Source organism: Panthera onca, chromosome A1, assembly GCF_046562875.1.
Source record: "Panthera onca isolate mPanOnc1 chromosome A1, mPanOnc1 haplotype 2, whole genome shotgun sequence".
NCBI classification, from domain to species: Eukaryota; Metazoa; Chordata; class Mammalia; order Carnivora; family Felidae; genus Panthera; species Panthera onca.
The window spans coordinates 217,675,972-217,684,664 of NC_138339.1; the positions used below are offsets into that span (position 1 = coordinate 217,675,972).

Sequence of the window (8,693 nt, forward strand, 5' to 3'; positions counted from 1 at the left end):
AAGAAATGGTTGTTGAATCAACCCAGTGAAACTGTGCAGTGAGGGTGTTGGTTAGGTTCTTTGCCATGTGAGGAACAGATAAGCGACCTTGGATATAGAGGTTACTGTGAAGCTGCACCGAAAGTTAGAAGCAGCAGGACTAATGGAGGACTAATGGAGCCTGAAAGGTCATCAAGATACAATGAAGTTGTTGTGACTAGGCTACATGCTCATCTGCCCACTCCAGGCGTCCTTGTAGTCACCAAGTATTCTCTGTCCCTGCTTCTCCTGCTCCCGATATAGTATCTCTCTATCTCATGTGCTCCCTCTTACTCTGTTCATATTCCTCAGGAGAAATGAGCTCATTTATCTACTTAGCAATCACCCATCATAGAGAACATGTGGTTGGAGCTCTTGAGCCGGGGTAGCACCTAGGCCAATGAACAGACACTGCCTTGGGACCAGGTGCTCGTCTCTTGTCCGGTCAGTTGTGGCCAAGCAATACGTGGTACCAGGCATGGAAAGAATAATTACGGAGTCATCAGGTGAGGGTTGTGACACAGAAGGTGTTCTGAGGCATTCCAAGGACAGCAGAACTAGAAGTGTATGGCATCAAAAAGGCCAGAAGAGGAGACAGTCTTCAGGAGGCAATGTTCACAATGATCAAATGCAGCAGAGACATGTAATAATTAATAGCAGTAGTAATAATAGCAGTTGTCATGTTTTTAGGGCTTACTATACATCGAAAGCTATACTAAGTGCTTTACATAATTACCCCTCTTAAGTTTTATAATAGTCCTGTGACATTGGTATTCTAGGGACAAATTAAGTAACTTTCCCACTACATCTGGTAAGTAATGGAGCTGAAATTCAAAGCAAAGTCTTTCAATATCCAGAGATCAATTTATTGATTTATTCTCTAACATCATTTGTTGATTGTATATTTTGCACCGTACATTGTTCTAGGCACTTTCATGGAGCTTCCGTACAAGAGGAAGACAGGCCATCAGTAAGTAAACAAATAATATAATTTAAAATAGCAATAAAGGCCACATGAAATAAAACAGGATAATAGATTACGAATTGATTGAAGACAGATGGGGGGCACTTCTCCAGATAGGATGAGCAGAGGAAGCTTCCCTGAGGAGGTGACATTTGTGGTAAGACTTAAGAATGAGAAGAAACCAGCCATACAAAGATCTGGGGGAAACCTTCCAGGCAGAAGGTATAGCCTAAACACTAGAGTTAGGAAGGAATTACTCTGGTATTCAAAGGAACAAAATAAAGCAGGAGTGAGGGGAGAGAAGGCGGAGAGCTTAGAAAGGTACTCAGGAGTCAGGTCAAGTAGGTCTTAAAGAAGCCCGGATTCTAATCTAATCACAAAGACATAATCACTGGAGGGTTTTAATTAAGGAGGTGATATAACATGGTTTAAGTTTTTGAAAGAATAGTTTGATACTATGTGCAAAATAGAGAGTTAGAAGGAAGAATGCAGAGCAAAAGTCTAGTTAAGGGTTGATAGTGGCTGGGATGGGATGGCATTGGAGAGAGTGAGGAGTGGCCAGAGAGTTGACATCACTTATTGATTGACTCGCTGTGGCGGATGAGGAAGAGAGGAGTAAAAAATTATTCATTTTGAGAAGACTGGTGATAGTATCACAGATATACACAAAAATGCCTTTATGTTTTAGAGATGCCAACTGAAGAATTTGAGTTCAATGTCACAATGACTATACTTTACTTTTTTTGATGTTTATTTTTGCACAGAGAAAGAGAGACAGAGTGTGAGTAGAGCGGGGGCAGAGAGAGACAGAGACAGAATCCAAAGCAGGCTCCAGGCTCCGCACTGTCAGCACAGAGCCTGACTCGAGATCTTGACCTGAACCCAAGTCAGACGCTTAATCGACTGAGCCACCCAGGTACTCCACAATGACTGTACTTTAAAATACTTCAGTTCAAAAAAAAAAGGTTAAACAAGCACAATAGATGCTGGATCTATCGGTGTTTTTTATACTATTTGCTCTACCTTTCAGTGTGTTTGAGTTTTCATAACAAAAGGTGTTTGTGTTGTTTTTTTTTTTTTTAATGACTTTAGGTTTTTAGTTTGAACAATGAGGTGAAGCCATTTACTGAAATGGAAAAGGCTGGGAGGAGCAGGTTTGAGGGTGGAGGGAATCAAGAGGTTTATCTAAGTTTAGTATGAAAAGCCCATTAGGCGTCCAAATGGAGATGTTATGGACACAGAGACACGTAAGCTCACAGCACAGGGAAGAGTCAGGGTTAGTGTGGCAGAGATTGCTAGATCTCTACCCAATACCCACTTTCCTCTTCTTCTCTGTAACAGAACCCTGATACTTAGCTAGGTGTATTGCTAACTGAACTAAAGACTGTATTTCCCAGCCTTCCTGGCAACTAAGTGTGGCCATATGACTAAGTTGTGGATAATGAGGTAGTAGTGGAAGTTTTGTGAAGAAACTAGAAAGCCTCCTTAAAGGGAATTAACTCACCTAGGACATGAACACTGTGTCCTCCTGCTTTTCTCCTACCTGCAGTCTGGAATGTTTATGATACGGCTGGATCTCCAGCAGCCATCTTGAAATAATGAGGTGCTCCTTGAGGGTGGAAACCAAGGGCTGGGATAATGAAACACATAAAGGGAAGTCCTCTGGGTCTCTGATGGCAATCAAACCACCATATAAGTCCTAGTTTGCTTTCCTTCAAACTTACACAGCAAATATGCTTCTTTATGGGGCACCTGGATAGCTCAGTCAGTTAAGCATCTGACTATAGCTCAGGTCATGATTTCATGGTTCATGGGTTCAAGCCCCATGTCTCTGACAGTGCAGAGCCTGCTTGGGATTCTTTCTTTCTCTCTTTCTCTCTCTCTCTGCCCCTCCCCCCCACACTCTCTCAAAATAAATAAACTTAAATATATATATATATATATATATATATATATATATATATATTTCCTTGTATATTGAATAAATATCCTTGTATGTTGAATTTCCTTAAGTACTGAACAAAAAGCGCAAACTTTTATTTTGTTTAAGCCACTATTGTTTGGCTTTTGCTGATACATGCAACCTAATGCAAACTAATCCTAGGGGCCAAAACTAGAGATATAGATCTGAGAGTCAGTATCATATAGATGATATTTAAAACAGTGGGACTGGTGAAATTACCAAGGAGAGATTATAGAGAAAGGCCTGAAATCAAGCCTCAGACTCAATCAATATTTCAAAGCCAGACATAGAAGGTGGGACCAAAAAAAGAGTGACAAGGAAGAGTGGAATAAATGGAAAACCAGCAGAGTGTGCTGTCAACAGAGACCAACAGCACAAGTTATTTCTGAAAGGAAGGAGACTGAACTATGTCAAATACCACTGAGAAGTGAAGATGAGGACAGAGAATTGACCGTTAGATTTAGCAAGCTGGAAGTCACGGATGATCTTGATAAGAGTCTTTTCAGTAGGGTGAAGAGGACCCTACTGAAGCAAATCGAAGAGTGCCAGAGGGGAGAAGGTGGAGGAGGTAAATATAGATATCTCTTTTGAGATGTTTTACTATGAAGAGGAACAGAGAGGAGGTAACGGGTTTAAGGAAGAGTTTAAGATGTGCAATACTAAGACAGGTTTGCAGACTGATGGGAGTGATCCACTAAAGGGGAGAACGAATAATGCAGGCAGAAGTGAATAATTACAGAAATGAAGTTCTTGAGAAGGAAGACGAGATGGAATACAGAGCATACCGGGAAGGTCGCCTGTGACAGACATCGACCTATGGGAGCATAGTTCCAGGAAAATGGAGGAGGCAAAATCTAATTGTGTGAGGTTCAAGAGTGAATGCGGAGCTAAAAATTTACAGAAGTGAAATGACATTAGGGGTTGCCTCGGGGTAATACAGGGTTTGGGGTGACTTTTTTTTTTCTGTGCTTCTTTCTTCATTTCTGTGACTTGCACATTTTCTAAGAGTACTTACCACTATCATAATGAGAAAAAACTTGGAAAAAGTGAAAGAAAAGGGAAGTCAGCAAGCGTGTTCATTTCTATCTTTCTGGGAGGTAGGCCTCACCCTTGGGAATAGAGGAAGTATAGCAAAGGCAAGTAGACACAGAAGTGACCCTGCAAGAAAGCCTTATGCATAATGAAATCAGTCCTTCTGTTTTCATCTCTAGTCCCTCTCTGTGGAGAGCTATTAACCAGAAGTAGTCCAGCTGGCAAAACACAATGTACAGTCATTGTAGTTGTTCAGTGTTGTGGCTGGCCCAGGCTCAGTAGGTGGGCAGAAGATAGGAATGGGACATCACAAGCAGGTGAGCCTTGGATGTTTAGGTAGATAGGCAGTTAGGACTAGAAATGTCTACCTGCAAACAGCCAGCCAACTCGAGTTCAAAAGCAGAATGGGTAGGGTTGGAAGCGGGCTTGGAAAAACAAAGCTAAGCCCCAGTAGGGCCCATCATGGTGCTCCATTGCCAAAGGACTCACATTAAGGAAGGGGCTCCATGCTGGTTATTGCCAAGTAAAGTTTCATGTACATTACAGAGATGCACTCAGAGAACTGAAGGAAGAAAACTCTCATCATGCAGCTTGGAACATGCCTCCCATTAGCAGACCATTCATCTGTCATGCATTATGCATTAAGATATTTATAATCCCTGATTAGACTGGAATTAAAAAAAAGATATTTATAATCCCACAATTACCTTGTGAGAAGCACAATTACATTGCGTTATATTTTTGTTTGTTTTAAAAGCACTGAGTTTTTAAATGGAAATATTTAAAATAAACCACATTTAAAATGAACCCTATTTTAGTATTTATTTTTTATAATTAATAGACTACTTTCTAGAATAGTTTCAGATTTACAGAAAAATTGAGCAGATATTACAGAGTTCCCAAGTCCTGCCCTCCCTCATTTGCACACAGAGTTTTTCCTATTATTAATATTTTGTGTTGGTATGGAATATTTGTTACAATTGATGAATCAGTCTTGACTCATAATTACTGACTGAAGTCCATCATTTCCCTTAAGTTTCACTCTTTGTGTTGAACATATCTATGGGTTTTGGCACAAGGTCATATAACCACTGTACAGTATCATATGGACTAGCTTTGTTGCTTTAAAAATCCCCTATGTCTCACCTGTTCACTTCTCATTCCTTACCCTTGGGCCGTTGGCAACCACTGATCTTTTTAGTGTCTCCATAGTTTTGCCTTTTCCAGAACGTCATGACGTTGGAATCATATACTATGTAGACTTTCCAGATTGACTTCCTTGACTTAGCAACATGCATTTAAGGTTCCTCCATGTCTTCCCCTTGTTGATGGCTCAATTTTTCGTATCACAGAATAGTATTTCATTGTCTAGATGTACCACAATTTATTTATCCATTCACCGAATGAAGGATACCTTCATTGCTTCCAAGTTTTAGCAATTATGAACAAAGCTGCTATAAACATCCATGTGCAGGTTTTGTGTGAACATAAGTTTTCAACTCATTTGGGTAAAATCAAATGGTAAGAGTATGCTTAGTTTTGCAAGAAACCACCAAAATGTCTTCTGAAGTGGCTGTACCAGGGAGCCTGGGTGGCTCAGTCAGTTAAGTGTCCAACTCTTGGTTTTGGCTCAGGTCATGATCTCGTGGTTCGTTAGTTGAGGCCTTGTGTCAGGCTCTGTGCTGACAGTGTGGATCTTGCTTGGGATCCTCTCTCTCCCTCTCTCTCTGCTCCTCCCCCGCTCACACATGTGCTTTGTCTCTCAAACTAATAAATAAACTTAAAAAAAAAATCTATAAAAAATTTTAAAAAGAAAGTGGTTGTACCATTTTGCATTTCATCAGCAATGAATGAGAGTTTCTTTTGCTCCGATCCTTACCAGCATTTGGTGTTGCCAATGTTCTGGATTTTAGCCGTTCTAATAGTCATGTGCTGGTATATCTCATTTTAATTTGTAATTTCCTAATGGCATATTATGTTAAGGATCTTTTCAAATGAGCGTTTACCATCTGTATATCTTTGTGAGGTATCTGCTCAGATCTTTTGCCCACTTTTTACTTTTTAATTGGGTTGTTTGTTTCCTTGTTTTGAGTTTTAAGTGTTTTTTTTAATATATCTTGCATACAAGTCCTTTATCAGATATTTCTTTTTGCAAATATTTTCTTTGGTCTGAGTCTTAGTTTTTCATTCTTTTAACATTTATTTATATACAAAGAGCCTCAAAAATTGCAAATAACTCAGGCTTTTCCTGACTTCTAAGGATGTAGAGATGAGATAGGTCATCCAGAGAGAATTTCTGGACCTGTTTGGCCTTGAGATGCATGGGGCTTTTAGCCACACAGACAAGCAGTCACTGGGGAACAAATAAGAAAAAAGAAATAGTAATATCTCCTTATGATAGGCCAAGCACAAGGCATTCTACATACATTATTCCACAACTACTTATGAAATAGGTCAGAACATTTTGATGGGAAGAACCCTATAAAATCTATTCAGGATCAAACCAGTTAAGCAAAACTTGAGGATTTCACATCTATTACATGGAAGAATTGGGACGCAAATAACCACATGATACCACATGTCCAGATGGAAGGCCAACCAGTTTTAAGGCAGGTCTTACAAAGGATGGACAATAGAGCAAACCACTACACTCTTAGGTGCTGAAGCTACTCTGGGCAGGTGTTGAGATCTAAGAGGCTCTCATCTAGTGGGAGATCTTATTCCATTAAGATGGATCCAGATGGTCTGCTTAGTTTGAAGCAGGGTCACAATGAGCAGCTGGGGATATAGAGAATGGGATCTAATCCTTGCGTCAGAAGAAATGCTAACATGAAGAGAGAATTAAGTTTTCAGACAAGCAGGCCAGAGCCCAGTTTAAGGCCACAAACAGACCCAGGGGTCTGGAACCAAAATGAAGAAAGCCCAGCGCTGCAATGTCACCGGCATTCGAGAGAGCCCATTGTGAAGGGGGTGAAGATGGCCAGATCATCATAGGATCCTAGTACAGGAGAACAAGTTCCTTCTCAAGCCACTGGTTGGTGGGTGTGAGCCTGTCTTTTCAGGGACAATCTCAGGTTCTGCACGCATGGCTAAGGTTTCAAGTTAAATGTCCTGAGAACCTGCCATGGAGAGGAGAAGTAAAAAGCTCCAAAGAAGGCAGACACCCCAAGCAGAAGCTCAAGCTATAGGCCAACACTTGGGAAAGAAAGCTGAAATCCCAATTATCAGAAGTGAGGACCAAGGTCAGGGCCATCTGATGCTTGTTCTCAGTGCTGAGCTAGGGATTCTGAAACTCCTGTGACTTTAGGAGTCATCCCAGGAATGAGTACAGGGCTGAGCCTAAAGCTGGAGCTACGTGGGCTCGAATGCAGACAAGGGTGTGACCAAGCTAGCATACCTGGCCCTGGGACACCACAGAGAGGAAGACCTAGGCAATAGATTCCACAGACCAGTCAACTCTGTTTTTTCTTCCACTCAAATTCCTCAAACCACAAGCCCCACCTCATCAGGAGTCAGGTGCACCATGCTTGATGCACTAGAAATGTTCCTGAAAAACAATACACAAACTGAATTTTTGTGTATTGACTGGTATTTTAAGAGACCTAGAGGGAAATGTTGTTTAAGGGAAATAATACAATGAATTACTTTGTAATATAAATTATTACCCCCTAATTATTTTTATTGTTATTATTTATAAATTTGGTTTCAGGCCACTGGATTTTCTTAAATAGAACATACTTATAATGTGATTTTTTTCTATCAGAAAGTAATATGTAACACTTATATGTCATTAATATACATTAACATATCATAATATATATGCTATATAATATATAGATATAATATATGTAAAATACATAATATATTTTAATTGTATATAAGAATCTGACATTTCCCAAAAAGTAATAGGTGCTACTAATAATCTTGATTTTGGCAAGGTTTCAGTTTTAATCTTTACAATATATTCATTAAACTAAAAAACATGGTCTAAACCCATAGTTCCTAACCCTGACAGTACACAGAATTAAACTGGAAATATTAAAGAATGCAGATTTCTGGGCCCCATCTCTTAAGCTTCTGATTCAATGGGGAATGCAGAAAGGCACCAGGGACTTCCCAGTGGAAACTTATGGTTTAGAATCCTTTGTGCAGCCATAGAGACTGAAAATGGATTGAAGTTAACCCAGGGATGACTGTACTGCATGTTCCAAACCCACCCTGTACCAGTGCCCATGGGAGAGAGATTTCCAGCTTACACTGGACACAGTGATCCCACACTGGAGGCTGCTGGCCTAATGAGGTGGTCTCCAGAGTCAAGGTTAGGCAATAGTCCTGCAGCCTGATATGAGAGGCCCTGATCACAGCAGGTCCCTGGGCTCTGGGGATAGGCCTTTAGGTAGGAGGCAGGATGTGTCACTGTGCCCAGGGGGTTGTGAGCTTTGTGTAGAATTCTAAATGAAGAGTTTTATATGCACTCATATCTTATCTAAAAATTACTAAGAGAGGGACGCGTGGGTGGCCCAGTCAGTTAAGTGTCAGACTCTTGATCTCACCTCAGGTCATGATCTCATGGCCCCATGTCAGGCTCTGCAATGGCAACGAGGAGCCTGCTTGAGATTCTCTCTCTCTTCCTCTCTCTGCCCCTCTTCCCTTTGCACATGTGTTCTTTCTCTCTCCCAAAATAAAGAAAGAAAAAAAAGAAATTACTAGGAGAAA

The 8,693-nt window shown here is 40.5% G+C and overlaps 1 long non-coding RNA gene across 1 annotated transcript in view; it reads left to right on the top strand.

Moving 5' to 3' along the window:
- The window catches only part of LOC132682089 (uncharacterized), a 31,888-nt gene extending 29,966 nt beyond the window's left edge, over nt 1-1,922 (top strand). Inside the window, exons 5-6 of the long non-coding RNA XR_009611462.3 lie at nt 946-988; nt 1,747-1,922. This is a non-coding gene — a long non-coding RNA (uncharacterized LOC132682089). The remainder of the gene's footprint in view (nt 1-945; nt 989-1,746) is intronic.
- The last annotated feature ends 6,771 nt before the right edge of the window (nt 1,923-8,693 follow it).